The 21,058-nt window shown below is 37.0% G+C and overlaps 1 protein-coding gene across 5 annotated transcripts in view; it reads left to right on the top strand.

Moving 5' to 3' along the window:
* The window catches only part of LOC310903964 (uncharacterized protein), a 104,215-nt gene that overhangs the window by 5,281 nt on the left and 77,876 nt on the right, over positions 1–21,058 (top strand). For 2 of the 5 annotated variants that reach the window (XR_014587972.1, XR_014587973.1), the window contains exons 2-5: positions 1,355–6,395; positions 6,475–6,637; positions 7,889–16,620; positions 18,551–18,803. The gene's annotated coding sequence lies outside the window, so the exon portion shown is untranslated. Of the gene's footprint in view, positions 1–1,354; positions 6,396–6,474; positions 6,638–7,888; positions 16,621–18,550; positions 18,804–21,058 lie in introns of those variants that run through there. The other 3 variants (XM_083848085.1, XM_083848086.1, XM_083848084.1) reach the window with 2 other exon arrangements.

Below are 21,058 nucleotides of genomic sequence, written 5' to 3'. Positions count from 1 at the left end.
TAATTCTTTTCAGCAGTTAAGCTATAGAAAGACTGTACTTAATTGGTTGAGTTACAGGACAGAAGTATGAGTAGGATGGGACATCATTTCCCTTCTGGTACAGCATGCAACACATGCCTATAAACACAAAGGAAGTCAATTGAAAGTTAAAACACATTGGACTTTGTTACCCCTTCTCAAAACGTTGTAACAGAAGGAAGAGATGAAATAGTTTAAACACTCATATTACAGAAAATAAATGCTCCATATGTCAAGCGTAAAGTTGTGACAAAAATGCTTAGGTTTAGGTGACTTGGTAAAAAAAATCTCTATATTGATTTATTCACAGACACTTCCCAATCCCTCTGTGAACAATGAACCTATAGTATTAATAGGACACTAACCAATGCCCTAAAGTTTTCGGGGAAAAAAAATGAACTTTTAAGTGTTTTATCTGGCTCTGCACCAAAACAAATGGAGCACAGGGAGAGTGGTTACTGTAGGGTGCTGAGACTAACTGTCAGACTTAGTGTACTGAATAGTCTTTGTTCACCTCTAAAAAGAAATGGAGGAGAGAGATATATGGGATATGTGTATGTATATATATTGTCAGTTGTTTCAGGAGGACATTAAAAACAGAAAAATACAGAAAGTAATATTATATTTTTTTTCCACTATACGTTTTCTAAGTTTAGCTTTTTTTTTTAATTTTTTATTTTGAGTTGCTGCGATACAAATTGGTGGTGGTCATATGTTTCTGAAGTCCCCACCTGTTCCAATTATTTCTGTATGGAGTTGATTGTGAAGCTGCTGTGTATACAAACACGAAGTAACATCTGTGACTTCTGCAATGGAAGAAATGAAATTTCTGCCCAGAGCCTTCTTAAAGCTGTTCTCATGTTTACTGTATTGCTGAAGTTAAAATGTCCATATTAGCACTGTAAAAGACTCTGAGTTAGAAACTGGGTAGGGGGTGTTAAATGAAGATGAATGGGATGTTATTCATTACAGTTTTATGCCTCTTCTAGCTTTTCATGATTTTTCTAGTTAAATGCAGAGATCCCACATTGAGATCTGCTGTCATTCTTCTGAAGTGGATTTTAGTCGTACACCCTGATTCTTTATAGTTTTTGTAATTTACCTTGGTGTTGTTCAGGAAGGGGGTAATATATTGCATTCAGTATATTGTAATTGTGCTTCTGTAGCAACATGCATATAATGCATTGCTGCTTCTGCTCCTTAAAATGTATGTGCTTTGTCCTCTTAAAAGGCTTGTCCATTAAGATGGTCTTAATGTTCTTCATGGGTCTGATCTGAGATAGTTTTAAAAATCTAAATAATAGAAAGTATATTCTCTCCTTGATCTGCTTTAAAGGAAGTTGTGCCTGGGATGAGAGGACAATAGATCCCGTGTCTGAATGAGTCACTTCTTTGGAGTTTCAGAAAGGTAATTTGTCTTAAAAATGATGTTGTTTAAAACTGCTTTGTTTGTTTCTTAAATGCAGTAAACCAGAGCTGCCAGCTGCATAGAAACAACCATTGTGTTAGAAAAATACTCAGGTATGCTGGAAATTATTTCTGAGAATCTTCAGACATGGGATTTACAAGTTTATGGTATGTGCATAAAGGAGACCTCAGCTGTAAAGTAAGCCAGAAACACACATCTTTTGTCTGTCTTCAAGTGTTTATTTCCTGTGTCCTTCTAACATCTGGTAATGAAATAAGTTGTTAAGATTGAAATGCAGTACCAGGGCTTAACTTTTCAGAGTGAATGTAGTTTAAATGACTTGCTGTATATGCATTGCAATGAACAGCAAGAAACATAAAAATTAAGTAACTCATTACTAGGATGGATCTGCTCCCATGATCTCTCTGCAATAAAGGATCAAGCTTAGAAGCCATCTTTTAGTAGGACAGCTTATCTCTCCCTGGGAGAAATTAACGGTGTGGGTTATCTTGAATGTGTTAGAGGTATCCAGAGCCCTGCCTTTTTGTTATTTACTGTTTTTTTTTTTCCTTATACTTAACAACATTCATTTTTCACAGGATTGCCTGCTTGAATCCTTGAATTTGGAATTTTATATCCCAGCAAGAGTACAGCTTCTGATGGGACTAATTGGAAAATAGAGATGTTGCAAAGGACATCTTAGCATTTCTAAACTATTAAAAATACTGATTCTTGAACTATCAGTTTTTACTGCCTGCTGATTTGATAAGGAAGCAACATTTTTTTTTTTTTTTTCAATTAGCTACAGTGCTCAGGAGCATGGATGGGGTGTACTCCAGTAACCCTGGACTGAGTAAGGTATAGTACAGAGGCACCAAAGAGTAAGAAGACCAAATTTTACCTGTTAAATAAACAAAATATATCCCGTGGTGAAAGAATTAGTTCTGTGTCAGTAAAACATTGGCATATGTCAACTTTTGTGGCCTTCATTATAACATACTCTGGCAGTAAATGAGCGTTTCTTCATCGAGCATGTTCCAAGTCAATCTACAACCCAAAATATACTTCACTAGTCACCTGTTTAAAAGAAATGTATTCTGCACAGCTGTTTAGTATAGTTCCCTCTGCAGACAGCAGTGCAAGATCATCGTACATGTTTTTTCTAATTACAGTGTTAAGTTCCACCAGCAATTTAAACTGGCCTCTTCAATTTTCAATACTTATTTTTTATATTATCATTGTTCCATAACCTGTAGGGTGCAGTTAGTTTTTATTCTCTGGGTACCTTATCTCTAATCATTCCCCAGCCTGACCACTCTGCACAAACCTTTTTCAGATAACTTCCTTTGAAATGTAAAAATATAATTTATAGTAACAGCTGGGAGGCAACATAAGGTCTGTTGTTGTATAAATCACTTCAGTCATGACATGGGAAATATTTTCAAAAGAAAGATATATTAATAACTGAATGTATTTTGAAAAAAAAATTAATAAAAGTTTTAATGAGAAGTCTTTAAAGACTTACATCTGAAGTAAAGGGAGCAGTGCTTCTGGGATCTGACTTACCAGCTCATATTGAATAGAACTTATTTCATTTGCATGAAGTCTATTGTACGTTCACCATATAGTCGCCTTGTATAGATGGGAAAATCAAGAGGTAGATTCCAACCTCACTGAAAGATGAAGCACAAGGTTTCTTGTCTCCATAAACCTTGCCACTTCTTATGCATGTACATCTTTTGTAACAATGAAACAGACATCAGATGGAAGCTGCCATTTTCCTTTTACAGAAGTCTGTGCAAATGCTAAGGCCCATGGTACAGTACTTCCAAAACAGGTGGTACAAGCATGCCAGTAGGAGCATATCCCAAAGGCATTTCTGCAGCATGGAATTACTCAGTCAACCTGCTGAATGTTTCTAAATGAAACACTGAGATATGCTTTTTTGGACAGCTGTTGCCATGGATTCCTATTGCATTTTGGTTTTGTTTGTTATGTTTTTGTTTTTGTTTTTCCCATTTTGTTTCAACCATTTATCAATACAGTCTGTATCATTTGCATAGCTGACAGATTTGGAGGAGGGGGGAAACTAAATTCTTCTAATCATCTTAACATCACTTTTCTACCAAAAAAAATACCAGAGAATGACTAATTGTCACTCTGCCTTTTCTTACTTTTTCTCTCTATTAATTTCGTAGCCTCCTTTGAGAACAGTGATTTCTGTATCACTGAGTTCTAGGTTTAAATATACAGTTTCAGAATGATTCTAACTCTCATTTTTCTCAAGCTACAGTTATTTCCAGGTCTGTAGGAAGCTCTGTTTACTAAATGCAATACAATCCAGTGCAACTTACATTACTTTGTACTAAAATAAACTTTTCTCGTCAGAAGCCTCTTTATTAAAAACACTTTACTTTGAGTTGCATTTACAGATAAGTGTTGCAGCCATTTCCTGTGTAGTAATAAAAATGTACTACCACTTTTTTCATTTGATAATATTTTATCATCTACGGCAGAAGAACTACAAATCTAACCCGTTAAATTCTAAGCCATATTTTTTTCCATCTTTATACTGATATCCTTTCACCTGGAGGACACGTAATAGATTTAATTTCTTCCATTGTTTACTGAGAAAACAGAAGCATGATGCTTAAAAAACATCTTTGCCTTACAGTTAAAGGACAAAGTTCAGGGAGTTGAAGGAGTCTCTGCCTGCAGGTGTGAAACTTCAGGGTAGCTATTGGTCTATTTTTACAGCTGTTGACCTTTCGCACCTCTCTAACAGACCATGCTGTGCAGGAATTAGTACATAGAAAATAACTGAACACAGTGATCAGGTAACACTAACCCCATAATTCTTCTCCAGTATTTCAAGATAATGTTTACTTTACATTTTCTTTCTACTTCTGGTAAATTAGACACAAAAGAAAAGAAATTGGTCTGATTATTCCATTTGAAAATGAGTCTTGATACCTGCTTTGTATAAAAATTTTTCTTTTCCTTGTAAATTTGCTTATTATTCTGGTTGTGTAATTTCTATTTCTAAGGAGATAAAATTTCGGCAATGATCTGAGAGTACTTCACTCGAATCTTGACGAGAACACTTGAAAATTTCAGAAAAGACACCTCTCTGAAATAATTAATTCCCAATCTTTACATGGCCCTGATGAATACTGTGAGAATGCTAGGAATGAGAAATTAGTGGTTCAGTAGCCTTCTTAGTAGAGATTTTTCTCATTAAAACAGTTCATTAAATCATTTAACAGTGGAGTTAAGGCCAAATATAGAGTCTTCAAGACACCAGAGGATATTTTCAGTTGAAATAATGATGTTTGATAAGTTAAAAGGGACTAGAAAGAAAATGAAGTGTGGAGCTATATCTTTTTTATACATGACATTGCATAGAAAGAATTGAAATTTGGGAGCAGTGTTTCAAACCAGACTGCAAATGTATCTGAAGGAAAGGAGGACAGTCCAAAAGTAGTTGTGAATGTTACAGCTTCTGTCGTGAATGCTCACTTGGAGAAGTGGATCTAGAGACAGTTCAGACCCCGAGAGGGAACTTAACAAGAAAATGGATGCACTCTAATATTAAACCCTCATCCTGCCAGATCTGATCTCTCCTTCCACTTTTGGGATGTTATTAGCCCAATTCATAGATGTAATTTTCACAGAGGGAAATAGTACAAAAATGTACGTTATCATTGTGACCTATCTAGAAAAGTTAAGCACACAGATTCCATTAAAAAGAAAGTTTTCAGTGAATCACAAGGAAAATGTTCCCTCAATCTGTCTTTCTCTTATAAAATTGAATTAAATGAATAATTTATATAGTTCAATTTTTATGTTATTCCTGCTCCATTTTATTTTAAAGTAAGAATTATTTTTTCTTAGAATATCCTTAAGAAAAGAATTTAGCTTAGAAAGGATGGAAGTTATTTACCATTTATAAAAGAGAAAGGACTGGTTTCAGTGCTTGTACTGTTATTCATGCCATAATAATTTATGTGACTTTCTAAGCTATGCAGTCTTGCAATATGGAAGCATGTCTAACCCAGGGGTGGTGGGCTGGTAGCTGAGGTTGAAACAAAATTTAAATCCTTTTCTCTTTCCATAATGCAAACTATCCATGCTTCATAAAACTTTGCTGTTTGACACTTCTCCTGATAGACGCAGCCTCCTGATGATGTGTCATGCTTCATTATGTTAGCAAGTTCTGTTCCTGAGAGCTAATCAAATGGCCAGTGGCATTTTCTCACATCTTTTTCATGTGTGCCTCGTGTAAGTTTCTCTGCTGAAGGAAGGCATTTTAATATCCCTCTAAATTCTGTAAATGATGAAGAGCATACCAAGGTCCAAAGTGTGGGATGCACCAAGAAAGGGACCTCCAATTGCTTGCACAGGTGTCCTGCTAGTGCACTTCTATTGCCTAAGGGGAACTTTTATCTACTCTGGTACCAGGCTGATTTTCAGTTATGTCACCAAACAGGAACTCCCCAACTGATCTCCACAACAGTGGCCTACAAAGAAGGAAATACAGACCAGGAGTAGTAACACAGTAGGGAAGAAAAAAAAAAATAATTAGCAGAATTATGCTAGTAAGTGAGTAATAATTCATAGCTTCTCTAGGGTTATAGCCCTATTCTAAAACTAACATACATGCTACTTTGGTGCTTTGAAGGACCACAAATTCCCAATGACAAAGTAGGGGTTATGTGTGTCCATGATATTTGTGTGTGTACTTTCCTTATTCCACTCTGTATTTACAAAACATATTTTTCCCTGTATTAATGCAGGAACCAAAACCCGTATTTAATCAGACCTAAAATATCTACAAATGCCTTCAGGTGCTAATGGTCAGCTTCCGTTCTTCTGAGGATTAAGAGGTTCTTCATTCAATATGAATCAAGTCTAACCCATCCCAGAAGTCCCATCAGACTTCTGCTCTTCCTTCAGTTTTTACTAAAGGGTAAATGTGACATATTTTCAGGAGTAATGAGGTTACCATGTATTCTGGTATCACTCTTCCCACCTTCCTCTTCCTGCAGGAACTGCCAGCAGAAGTATCACTGCAGGAGGTGCTATCTGAGGGGAACCAGGCCTCTATTTAATATCTGTGGATGTTGTGTAGGACAGGAAACACTTCATTTGCACCAAAGCATACAAGAATACCAGCACATCTCAAGCTCATTGAATTTTCCTGTAAACTCGGTGAGTATGAATTTCCTTTCATCAACAAATTAATATATTCTGTTAAATCTCATCTCTTTCAGGTTTTGTTTGTTTGTGTGCTTATTTTTATTTCTAAATTGGAAGCCTTTTGTATTTATGTTCTCTGAGTATGCAAGTTAATTCCTCAGTCCAACTGGGCTAATAAGCACAACTGAGGCTTGATCAACTACTTGCTTAAACTGAGACTGAAAATCTTAAGATCATCAAGCTCAGGCCAAAACTCATGACCATAAATTCACTTGTACTTGCAGGAAGTATGACGAAGTATCTGTACTGTTGCAAACCACTCAGTCGCACATCCTTGTCCCAAGTACTGTCCAGATGGTGATTATTGCAAGGTGCCTTGAAGTTCCGTTATACATATTTTTTCTATCAGTCCCAAAAAGAGACATATAGTGTTTTCTTTATAAGGGGAACAAAATGTATCTTGCTTTGTTGTTGTTGTTCAGTTGTTTAACAACAACAACAGCTGCATGCAAAAGCACACTGAAAGACAAAGCTTTTTGTTTCTGCTTCATCATCACTGAGTTATGCGGAACAGCAGATCTCTGGCTCTAGTATATGTAAGCTACCTGCTGCTTCAGAACCAGCAGAGGGAGCACAAAACATCATTTGTTTGTTTTTGTTTAATTTCTGTGATGGTGTGATTGATTTAAAAATGATAAACACGTGTCTCAGAGGTTGCTAGAATCCACAAAATGCTATCAAGTTATATATTTTCCTAGCTGTCTATTTAGAACTATTACTGATAGTATCTCTCCTCTCAAAAATTCACACACAGCTTTCAGATACAGCTTGTTTTCTTCAGAGAATCTAAGCTATATGTGACGTGTTTGACTTCAAATTAATTGTTCAGCTGAACGTTAGATGCCGCATCTTCTGCCCACCATCCAAGGGTCCAAATAAGTAATAAAATAATCAGGAATATGTAGACTTTTCTAGTTCAAAATAGACTGCATCAGCTGATGTACTTCCAGTGCAAGTTAGCATCACAATCTTGCCAATTCATTTTTTATATCTTCTCTGTGTAATACAGCTGTGTGTGTGTTCTGCAGTTCTTGAAATATCTTCTTCCAGTTCCACTGCCTGAGGTCACAAGTGTGTAGCAGAGCTCTCTCTCCTGAAGAATGTCAAACCTAATGAAAAATGAACTTGCAAAAGAGCTGATTTTTGTATGCTTTCCTGCTTGATTCTAATGCCTGCTCTTTTTGCTTTCCCCCATTCTCACAGGTTTTATTTTCTGCTTTTGGAACTGTATCCAAAGCTTCCTCAGAATGAGTCGCTTTTAAAAATCTTCCTCATAATGAGGTCTGTCACGGAAATGAATGGAGCATTGCTAACTCCAACAATGTGGTACAGGCTGACTCCACCTTTTGATGCCTGCTCTCAGAATTAGCATTCTTGTCTAACAATGTTTTTTGCCCCTTCTCTTTCTGCTGCTGAAGCTCGTGACCTACTATATTCAAGAAATCACACTCACAAAAATAAATGAAAAGTATAAGGATTAAAGTGAAGGTTAACCTCACAAAACAGGAGAACTTTAGAGTTGGGTTGTCTTCCTTATCTCTTGGACCTCAGTATTGTAGTAGAAGCAGAAGAGTGAGTGATCTTGCATTCAGTGCCAAAGGTGAAGGCAGCTTTCTTCACAAGGGGCAATGCCTGCATGCTTTAAGAGTAACTTCAGTGAAACTACTCTTGTGGCTGAGGAAAACAGGATTGGGCCACAGCTGCATACTTTTCCACTTTACCAAGGAGGAGAGAAGAGTTCAACATTTCTTGAACACTTTGTGCTCCTTTAAAAACCTCTGAACAATCTAACAAGGAAAGAGAAAAGATGTGAGATACCTGTTTTGAACTGGTGAATGATGGAAGAGTGTAAGCTAGAAAGCATCCCTTACAATTTGGTGAAGAGAGCATCAGTAAATAGAAGAAAAATGAGGCAGCCCTGCTGCCTGGAGTCCTAAGAACAGAACCGTTTTCCCTGGAGATTACACCTGAATTACCAATGCTAAGCAGCTCCGGAGTTGTGTCTGCCTCATACTACAGCTAATCATCTTCAAAGTTCTGGAACATTTTGCAGGACAGACTTCTTTCCAAAGGGGATACAGAGTGTAGAAGAAACAGGAGTGAACATTTCTATGATATCCTGTCTGCATTTCACATGCAGTTGTAATATTGTGAAGGAAGGAAAGAGACACAAAGAAGACAGAAGAGAAAAGAGCAAGAACACCAAGACTGCAGCTCAACATACACTGCTGAAACTTTCTATAAAATGGAAACTCAAATGACTTTTTTTTTTACTTTTAAATGACGACAACAATATTTTATTTAAACCTTTAGACACAATGTGTATAAGAATCCATGTGACAAGCTTGCTTTTAGGTTTTCAGCCAGTTTCCCATGAGTGCTAGAAAATCCTATACGTCACACCTCAACAGAGTGTCTCTTATGTGTTATACAGTATGCATGGAATCCTCTACAATCAGAATATAAATATCTGATGACTACAGAGGTTCTTTTCATTTCTTATCTTCTTCTGCTTGATACTTTTGCAAAAGCAAAAAGTCTGGAAGCATTGTGTATGGTGGATATCATCATAATTCTTCCATATGACATTTTAATCCTGTTTTGCACTCGTGACCTTGCACTACCTTGAAAACCTCCATTACTTCACTGATTAAGCTGATGGACTGACAGTTTTCTGATTTCTATGCAAAAGATGCATAACACATTGCTTGATCACAGACACAATTGCACAGAATTATTAGCATTTTGTGGTAGAAATGACGAAAGTGCAATTTATGATCACCTGGCTCCCAGCCTGTTGTACTCCCAGCAAGAGAATATTCTGGGGAAGAAAAATAGAAAGTAGAAGAAGGGAAGCTGGCGATTCCTCTTCAGTTCTACAGAAAGCAAGCATGCAAAATTTAGCCCAGAATGATTAACATTCCTTAGGTTGTAAACCATACTGAAAACTGAAAGCTATAAAGGAAATTATTAGGCAGCCTTAATTAAAAGCATCACTACCAGCTCTCCACATAATAAACACACTTGTTCTGAGTAAAAGAAAATGAAGCAATGACGAATAAAAGGAGGATTTTACAACTTACTATTGAGAAGGCCCTGCAGCCAGGGCTCAGCCCCCCAGCAAGTGGTCCCCACAAGTCCCATTTCAGCCAGTTATGGGGGATAATGATGAAGCTGCTTCATTTGGGGAGGATATTTGTAGCCACCCTAATGCACAGAGAGAGGTTGACAGCAGAGCACCTACTATCCTTACGACAGTACTTGACAAGGAAGGAGGACAAGTGGCAGAGGGGCTGGAATTGCTGCTGACCAGAGAAGAGACACGAGGCCAAGCAGGAAGGAGAGCTGAGCTGATGGCCCCTTTTGGGTGAGAGCCACATCTGACTGCAGAGGGGAGCAGGACCCCAACAAGGACCACCCGACAGGAACTGCCTTAGACAGGTTTGCGCTAGCTAAGGCAGATGTCAGGCCGAGCACTTCTGATGGTTTTTGAGGAAATGATGATGACAGCTGACAGGAGCACCGCAGTAGAGGTAATGTCCTTGGACTTCAAGAGGTCTTTTGCTGTGGTATGGCTTCAAAGGTGGGTTTTAAAGCTGGTGTTGCTGGCAGGGTTTTAGCAGTTAAAACAGCAACAGAGTGAAAGAGGCAGGTTAAAAGCTCATTTGGATTTGGTGTTGATCAACTTGGCACTGACCCTTTAAAATAAGCTTTTTAAAAATAGCCTTGCTTGCAACTGCAAGTACTGCCTGCACTTACCCAAGCAAAGAAGGCTGACTTCAGTCAGACAGATGAGCTTGAAAGCTTTTATTAATTCTTAATAAAGGAAAAATAGAGTGGATGAAAGAAGCCAGCTCAAGAACTTAGAGCAAGTAAGCCAAGAATTTCATACTTACCATCTCATATATACAAGCATCAGAATAAATTTATTTCCAATTATTTCCATGTATGAAAATCAATGGTCTTTGTCATTGTAATTAAATCTGTGCTTAAAAGTGTAATTATTTTCATTAGGAGATGCTTTGTCTGTTTGCTTCAGTAAGAGTGGCAGACAAGGAAAGTCTCAGGTTGCATGTAAGTTATAAAGGCACAATTGCATTTTTCCTCTCCTCTCCTCTATGAAAACCTGGAAAGATGCACATTAGGCAGCCTCTCTAGGTAAGCTGCTGCACTACCTGCTAAGCTTTGATCACAGAATCACAGAATCGTCTAGGTTGGAAGAGACCTCCAAGATCACCGAGTCCAACCTCTGATGTAACACTAACAAGTCCTCCACTAAACCATATCACTAAGTTCAACATCTAAACGTCTCTTAAAGAGCTCCAGGGACGGTGACTCAACCACTTCCCTGGGCAGCCCATTCCAATGCCTAACAACCCTTTCAGTAAAGAAGTTGCTGATGATGTTGCCTTTTTTTTTTTTTTTTTTTTTAATTCTAAACGGGAGAAAGCTGTTTAAACAAAAAAATCCTCTTTTATTGTTTCCTAGTTCAGGAGATAGTTTAGGCTAGATTATCAGCACTAAGTACAATTTGCTGACATTTTTTCATTTAATGTTGTTTAAACTTTTTTTTGTACTTTATTATTATGGTGCTTTGCCTTGGGGCTATTTGAGCTGAAAAACAAGACTTTAGTGATAAAATACAGAAACAAAGACAGGCTACTCTTGTCAGTGTCAGAAAATAAATAACATTAATCTGTCTTCATTACTGCCATGTGTGGTGTAATACAAGAGTCCACCAGGTAGGAAGAGGTATAATATTTATAACCACTCTACAAGTGCTAAGAATTATGCTGAAACTTAAGCTGCAAAATTCTCTTTGATCAGCAAAGTGACAGTCATTTTGTCTTCAGAAGCTTTTTGACATTTTTACGTTAAGATTCTGAGAGAGTGCAGAATTGTGTGACCTGACCTGTCATCACCAGTTCCCAATGGAAGGTGCCTCATCGCCATTTGTGTCTTGAAAACTCTGCCTTGATTGTATACTGCAGTTGGATGTTCATTCCAGCTGGAGTTGAATATCTTTTCTGCTTTATTATTTAAAACTATGAAGTTTTCATTAGTACGTAGTTACATTTTAGAGTGCTTTAGAATATGTCATATCCTTAAAGGCTTTCAGCAAATGGATGGATGTTGTTTTTTTTTCTCTGAAAATGAGTTATCCAAGAAATCTGTGCTAAATGTTTTTGAGAGTAAAGGTTGAGCACACACAGCTAGATTACATGGCAGTGTAAATCAGAAATGTGCAATTCACTTCCGTGATTTACATTATCTGAAGATCTGGACTATTAATTATTGGAAGTCTACCTTTTTAAAAGCAATTTTTTAGTCACTTTGACATCTAACCATCTGGCTTCAGTTTCCCTTGGTATGTACTTTCAGGCATGAATACTATGAAGCTTTGTTTAAATATGCAGATTACCTAGGCAGTGTGTAGGAGATGGTGAAAGATGCGGCTTTGATTGCACGGTTTATTTCTTTGCAAAGTTGTCTGGGTTAGACTTCACATATCACTCAGTAATGGAATTGGAGAGCTAAGTACCCATTTTTCTTAGGTTTCTATGACTTTTTATCTGAGCCTGTACGGGGGGTCACTTCTCATTCCCTGAGTGTGCTCACAGACAGTGGCTCTGGCTCTGCTGGGGCTGTCCTTCCCAGCCTGAAGGGTTAGCCCTTTGGCTGCCACTGCTCCACCTGACAAGCAGGCTGAATCAGTATCCTCACCTTGCAGAGGTGATCATCCAGAGCTTTACCACCAAGGCAAATAGGCAGAAGCTGTAGACTGGGCTGTGAACCCACAGAGATTTAGGCAACATCTAACATGTTGCTGGCCCGGAAGACCAGAGTTTCCCTGTTCTAGATTTATAACACGCTCTTTTGCATGGCTCCTACACAGGGACCATAATTTTCTTTACCATCAGAGAACAGTCTCACCTATAAGGTAAGATCAAGTATTTGAACATGAAGTTCTGTTCCCCCGAGGGAACTGATTTTACCCAACACAATATATTGTGAGGCAGCAGAGTTATTGACTGCAGTCCTGTGGCTGCAGAGGCACAGTGGAAGTCTCTGTAAAATCAACTTTAATTGTCTTCCTGTTTCATCATTATTCAGTGCTCAAGCGTGGCTTTAGAAGGTGGTGTAGGATACAGAGGAACCAAGAAAATCTTTGGACCAGTCCACTTCTTTCTCCTGTAGTCCTTCTGTTGAGCTTTCCCCATTCGCTGTATGTCCAGACAACTTATGGTCCTGGATAGCAGTATGAGCACCTTTACAGTCCCAAGCCATTGCCTCCCTCTGCCTCCTCTCACCCCTAAAGAAAGAGCGTGCTCCTGTCATCTGATGTCCTTGGTAGGAGAAAATTCCTTAGTTTCTCTCTGCTACCCCAGCTGCAAGGCTACCACACATTTGCTGATAAAGCCTGAAGGTAACTCAAGGAGGTGAGGGCTGTTTTGTATACACTGCCAGTAAAAATAAATAAATAAATAAATAAAAATCACCTGAAAAGTTTTTTTTGATGAACTCCAGTTAGATTTGTGGCATCTCAGTTAGATCTAACTATTTCATTAAAGGTAATGGTATGAAAATGGTTAATTTTAAGCTCTTTAAGACTTCTCTTGGAAAACATATTTCCTATTGTCACTGTGATTTTTCACTTTTTCACTCAGTTAAAGCACCTTCTGACTTTAAGCATCTTAGACTCTTATATGTGCTATTAATTTAGCAAAAGAGATGTATGTTTGTATGAAGAACAATAGCTTAGATCCTGTAAAGATCCTCTTCACCCCAAAACTTCTGGTAGTGTTGAGAATTCTCCAGTCGACATGTGTGGCTGAATTTCACAGCTCAGTATATGCATCTAACAAAACCCATCATCAGCCAATTGGAAGTCTGATTTTCAAGGACCATTGAACACTGAGCGTTCCCAGTGAGCTGCAATTACAGAAACAATTGTGCTAAATAACTTTGGACTGATGGTTTGTGAACATCAGCCCTCCCAACTTCCCTTCTCTTATTTCATCTAGAGTCTGACAGTGTACAGGGTTACAGCAGGAATTTTTCAGGGAGCACCACGAGATTCAGAAATTCTGACATTTCTTCAGCTGCCTGTAAATTATGCCTGTGTTTTATGACTCCTTAAGGTGAATGGCTGTGTATTTGCAGTTATATTTGGTGTTAGGAAGAAAAACGGCAGGGTATGTTCTACTGAAGATGAAATATCTACAACTTCCTAATATAATTCCAGTTCCACTTTCAATCTTAATAGTGTAAATCAGAGGAAAGCTATATGTCTTGTTCTTCTCTTTCCACAATGCCGAACATATTGTCAAACATATGAGGCAGTTTACTTAAATAATAGATTATATCAGAAAATCCACCTTTGTTTCTTAACCTTGTAAACTGATCATTTTTGTGTTTTTATTTAGCACGTTGGAATGAGTTAATACGTATTATGGTGAGACTGAAGGTTTCAAAGCTCCTTAAGATTCCTAAAAAGTACAAAAACAAAGTAAGGATTTTGGCCTGAGATTTGTAAATTGATACTTGATTCCAATGTGCATGGGTTGTGAATTCATGTGTCATGCTGACCAGCAAAGTCAAATGAAGTACTGGAGGTAATGGCTTAGCATTATCAGGAGTCAACAGTCTGCCTCTATGCGTTTTACAACTTCTTGCTTCTGCCTCTGCTAGCTCTCCAGACTGACTGCCACACACTGATCATGACATAAATTTTTCGTATACAATGATACTTTTCAAATGCATGCAAAAATGTTTATTGGTCTCACTTAAATTCATGAATGAGCCTATACATGGTACAGCATGTCTGTCCTTGCTTGGCTGTATGTAAGTGAGAATGAAAGTCTGTGCAGTTGAGCTAGACACTCAGTCATCTTGCCACTCTTCTTACTGCAAACTAATCTCAGGTTGACCGCCAAAGCAAAAATGCAATGCAAACATTGCACAACTTCTGTAGAGATACAAATGATCTGTGTCAGATCTGCAAACTCACCTGCAGTGAGCACAGATTATACTTAAAATGTTTTATCTGCAATATGAATATTAAATGTAATAATTAAAAGCAACCTTGAACCAGTACTTTTCCGATCCTATTAAAACACGGGTGGAAATGCAGAATATGTTGTATAAACCACACCTCCAAAAGGCAATACCTAAATGGTGATGCATTGTGACAAGATAGTTAACGAAGTGGAAGGATGAACATCTGTCTCCTGCATATGGGTTGGCAGGTACAGTGAAGATTTGAAGTACATGAAGCTTTACAGAGAAACCTGCAGCATACTGTCTCTCCCCAGTCTTACTTCTAAATCTGGACTTCTTCCATTGTTATTCTAAAAGGATGAACTGCCAGAATTAGAAGCTTGACTGACTGAGAAGTAAAAGGTAGTTTCTTACATGCCTGTCTGGCAGAATAAGGTATTTATATTCTGATCACAGAATGGAAATGAGTATAATTTAAAGTTAAGATGTCTAGAAGTAAGGATGGGAAGGCCCATTGGGAAAAGAGTGAAGGAATGTGGAAACGGAAGCTGTCATTCTAATAAGAAACAGTTAATATTACATTTGGATGTATTGTACATTCAATTATTAGAAGACCTAAAATCAGTATGTGATACTATGAGGTGTCATATGTTATTAGTTTTGTTTTATTATTCTGCTTCTGATATTACAGAAGTAAATGTTTATTAAAAAACAATAATTACATAGAGAGAGAGAGGTTCTAAGAAATTGCTTTCAAATTTGCCTGGAGTGAAAGCCAAAGACTTCACTAGAAAACCAAAAAGAACATCTTTCTGCCTTTCTGAATTTTTAACATTAATTGTGATGTTAATTCTGCTTTCATATATGTGGATATGGTAGAAGCAGGCACCAGGGGAGTCAACGTCTACATTTAAAATAACGTGTAAGACTCATGAGCCCTCTGAGAGAAGAGATGGTAAACTTAATAAAATTTTAATTTACTTTGGGCTGAATTTTTGTACTCATGGTTGAAAGTTATTGCACCTGTAGAAAAACTCACATGAGAAAGATTTTTAATTAGGGACATTCTAAATTCAGAACAAGTAACTTCAGTAGTGTCCACAAGGTAGTAAGGGTTTTGACAATAGCTAATAACTTTGTGCCACTTCAAAGGCACAGTGACACTTCTGCTGTCCCTTTATCTAAAATTTCTCAGAGGTAACATGAGGCAGGTGAGGAGAATTTCTTAGCAACGTGAACACAAGAAAATTCTTTCTGGCAATAATGTATTCAGCACTTTTGCTTTAGTTCTTCCTTACTTCCTCACTTGAGGCTACAACCTGAAGATGAGGCTGGGGAAAAACTTTCAAATTATGTTCACTATATATATGTTTTAAAAGTTTATTGCCCTTAAAGTAAAGGGATGAGAGAAGTTGAGTGATTGGGATAAAGGACCTGAGACTTTTCCAAATATAAGTAGCTTAGGCTAGGAAATGTGACAACCATTCAAAGCCTCACTTTTCTCTCCCCACACATAGAATTTTTGTTGCATATGGCCAAACACAGCCACACATGACTGAGCACAGGATTTCCACTGCAATGTTACAAGTCAAGTCAGGGAGGATGCAACTTATTTGGTGAAACCACTGGAATATTTCCAGAGTAGGATTATCCCAGCAATCTGATTCTGAGCAATAATAGATGCCAGTGAAGAACAATGGCAGTTTAAGCAGTACAAACCTATTTGTTTTCAAGTGGGTGATAGACAGTTTTTTGTTGTTGCTTTTTTGACAGTAGAAGAGCACAGGAATATGGACCACGTAGCTGCTGGTTGCTGTGGTAACCATCAAATCACATTCTCCAAACCCTTTCTATTTAATTATATACATCACTGACGATCAAGTGGAGTAAATTTCAGTTTTTCTTTAAAACTCCAGAGTGCAAAGGGAAAAGAGGCAAGTTCATTTCAATTTTAATATTTCTCTTTGTCACTGATGTTCTTGGGAAGAGTATTTTGTCCTTTTTTACAGACATTTTTGCTGATTTTCCATCTGGTTTTATTGATATAGTGAATTATTGTATTGGGCTGTAGTGCCACACAGTTAAGGGGTTAGACGTTTATCATTGTTTCCGCTGTATGTTGTTTCCTTTATAACCTAATTCTCCATACTTCTTGATATACATTATTTGTTCCCAACCTGTGAGCTATTGGGATTGCATTTCACCTTTGGAAACACCTGCATCATGCTGAAATTCTTGTCTGCTTGAAGACTGCCTGAAAAACATGAACAGTATACAGAGACCATTGTATATTGCCATTGAAAAAAAAGACAAGATACCAAAATCAAAACTCAGTTTGTACATTGAATCAAATATACTTTTATGAACTGCTGGCATATGCCAGGGTTATTTAGGTGTATAATGATGTGACTGTGCATCAATAGATCTCACATCAATCTGTACCTAGATCATTCAGATAACTTTTTTGTTCCTAAGATTTATTTATAAATTAATATGTATTATTTATAATACATAATATATAATAATTTACAATATATTATAATATATAACAGTACGATATATTTATGTAAATATTTATAACTTATATATAAAATTGCATTAATTATAGTTAACTTTGCTATCCAGGAAAAAAAATATATATATATAATTATCATAATATAGATTATAAACAAAAGATGCAGAGTAGTGAGAAGTAATCTCTATGCAGGTATTATACATTCATGTTCAATTGATATCATTCTTTCTTCGTTATTCTAATACTATATTGCCAAACCTTACCAAAATGAGCCTTTTCATATATATAAAAAAAAAAAAAAATCCAGGTCACATACAGGTTTGTTATATGCAGTTAAACTGCATATGTTGTTGGAATTATTCCAGGCAAGAGGTCACATGCTACTAATTATGTTTATTAGCTAAAGGAGTATTATTATTATTGCAATCAAAATTGCACATTGCAAATCATTATTACTATTCTGGAAATTAAGTAATAGAATTGAGAGATGTATTAAGACAGATTAAAGGCAATCTCTCTGAAATTGATATACAGCAGACACCTTTGGTCAGGTAATAAATAAACACTGTTTGAGTTTAACAGTTACCTGAAATGGAATAATATTTTTTAAGTCTAATTCATAGTATTCCTTGTATTGGATGAAGTAATTTGATATCAATATGATTAAAAATATATTTCAGATCAGGAGTTTTAAAACTGGAAAGTAGGTGATATAACAAGAAAAATTAATCAAAAGTAGTGCCAATGAGTTTATTGTGGCCAGAAATTAGGCTAATACTTTGACTGACTGTAAAAAATTATATAGAGAAATAGTTAGTGCTTTGAAGTGCATGCTTATGCTATTTGATAACCATTTTTAATGTTAGGAGTACTGAAAAATTAAAATGACTATCATTATTTTGGGTGTTAGGCACCAACCTTTTTCATGTTAATATAAAAACCATGGAAAAACAAACAAACAAAGAAACAAAACACAGAAAAACCCTACCATCTGCTTGAGGAAAGAGCCTAGTTGTCCTAAAGAAAAATAAAGTCCTAGTATGTTGCCTAGAACAGTGTATCCAAAACTGTGGTTGGGGTTTATGAATTTATGACAGACAGGCAGTTCTAAGCAGGTCTTCAGTCCAGCATCATGCTTTGAGTTGCTGATGCCAATGATAGCAATTTTTACACCCATTATGAAATTGAGACAATCCTCAACTTTCATTTTCTTTATCGTCCCACTTCCAGGCAAGGGGATACTTGGCTAATTTTGGAAGATGTTTTTTCTGTATAAACTTTAATTATAATTATATTATAAATATATATAATCTATATATTAATATTTTATTACTGTTTACTACATTCAGTCCTGAGGCCCCCAGCACAAGAAGGACACGGAAGTATTAAACCAAGTCCAGAGGAGAGTCACGAGGAAGATCAGAGTGCTGGAGCACTTCTCCTATGAAGACATGCTGAGGGAGTTGGGGTTGTTTAGTCTGGAGAAGAGAAGGCTCCGGGAAGACCTCATTACAGCCTTTCAATACCTAAAAGGGACCTGCAGGAAAGCTGAGAAGAGGCTCCTTGTCAGAGACGAAGAGAATGGCTTTAAACTAAAAGAAGGTAGGTTTAGGTTAGATATTAGGAAGAAATTCTTCACTCAAAGGGCGGTGAGGCACTGGAACAGGTTGCTCAGAGAAGTTGTTGATGCCCCATCCCTGGAAGTGTTCAAGGCCAGGTTGGATGGGGCTTTGAGCAACCTGGTCTAGTGGGAAATGTCCCTGCCCATGGCAGGGGGGTTGGAACTGGATGATCTTTAAGGTCCCTTCCAACCCAAACTATTCTACGATTCTATGATCTCAAATGGCTCAACTACTGGGTGGAGATGTATTCTCATACCTCTTTGAAACCCCAAAGAAATGCACTGGAGTATGGTGCACCATTGCAAGTGCTACCAATTTGTTGGGTCTGGCTTACAGAATAAATTGCTCCCATGTATTTGCTAAACTCAGAATCTTGTTACAGGGAAAATAAGCACATCTTCTACACAAACAAGGAATTGTTATTCTAATATGTCTTAAAAGATTAATCAAAGTATAATTATTAGTCCAGTTACAATAATATTAACACTTATGATTCAAATCATGTACAATTAAGGATTAAGGTTAGTATACACAAACAGTGTAGTATCTCCTTGTTACTGTAATCCTGTGTTTCTGGGTCCTAAAACTTGTGGCTTTGGTTCAGGGAGAGGGAAGGATTACAGCCAGTCATCATCATGATAGGGAGGACTGTGGTGTTCATGATTCCTTCTTCCTTTTTTTAAGTCTGCCCAAAGTAATTTTAAACATTTTTATAATATGCTCTATGCCTTTGTTTTTCTTTATTGGCTCACATTTCCACAATACATCTGAATTTACTGTGCATTTACTTATTTTACTCATGTTAGGTATTTGTTCACTGTTCTTGTTGTTGTTGTCTTCCTTAAAAGTATCTTTACCCTGCTCCTAAATTACATTCCTTTTAATGACCATTAACAGACCACTGTTAAGTCGTTTATAGCCCCAGGGCCTCTGATATCATCCTGTGCCCACAGCTGAAACATCCCTGCTATCACCCTGTTCCAGTTCTCCTTTGTTTGCATTTTATTCTAGGGCCATAAATAGCTCATTCTGTGTTGAATAGCTGCTTGCTATTACTCCATACATTTATTCACAGGCTAAAATTGGGCAGGTAATAGTCACCTGGTAATTTGATAACTGTTGTCAGTTAAACAAGCCTGAATATAGCTCCAGCTAGGCCAAAACAAGTCAAGACAGAGCCTGATAGGTTGATGGGTTCTGAGTCGTGGGCCATTACAAGCAACACCGTATTTACTGGGCAACAAATGTATAATCCCAAAGTTTTTACTTTAAGGACCCAGGCAAGAACAAAGGAGGTACATAAAAGTTCGCTAGCACTGAAACATCTACAATACAGGACACAGAACGAAATAGTCCATGTACTTATAGTTTTGCAATGGTGGAATAGAGTTATAAAGAGATAGAATAACAAAATATATTGCCATGACCACACTTAAAAGAAATGTCTTAAATACTCTAGTCTTTCAGGTTGGCTCTGAGGCTGTTGGGTTAGTTTCTGTGAGCTATCCCCAGGCTGGCATCCTTGAGAGAACTCCTGGAGCTGAATGATTTCTACTTGAACTGTTCATGTCGGTTAGAGAAGCTGTTTGGAACAGTTTCTTCTTTGGCCCGTAATCAAAGCCCTGCTATTTTCTCTCTTACTTGTTTACCTACTCATCGTTTTCCTCTGTGAGAACACCAAGACATAATATGGTGTCAAGAGGATTATGCAATCTCTTTTCCCCGTCCTCCTTAAATTTACTTGATTAACATTTTTATTGCATATCTTAATTAGTGTATTCCTAGCTTTAGGCATCAGGCTGCTTTCTCCTGCTTACAGCCTTGTTAGAATTCATTGATTTTATTTTACAGATTCTACAGCATGGGAAATGTCAATGGTACAAAATCCTTTCAGTATTTAAATATTTGGTTTGTTGCAACTTTGTATATAAGGGCCATAAAAACACATAAAAATTATTTGAGAATTAGCATCTGAGAAGGAACTTCATTTACACTACATTAGATTTCAGGAAGCTCGTTTATATTGGCAAAAAAAAAAAAAAAAAGAAAAAAAGTTGTATGTCCTTAAAGGCAAATATAAAGGAATACAGTTGGCAGCATTGTTCCTTTACTAGCTCAAGTGTTGGAAATGTAGGTATTTCTTTGCCTAGGACCAGAAAGCCATGTCAAAACATTTCCAGATCTGCAGAAAACACAAATGGAGAGGATGTAGTCTCTTCTTTTTATCTGATAGTT

Source organism: Anser anser (assembly GCF_964211835.1).
Source record: "Anser anser genome assembly, chromosome: 1".
NCBI lineage: Eukaryota > Metazoa > Chordata > Aves > Anseriformes > Anatidae > Anser > Anser anser.
This window is presented reverse-complemented; position numbering and strand designations above follow the sequence as displayed.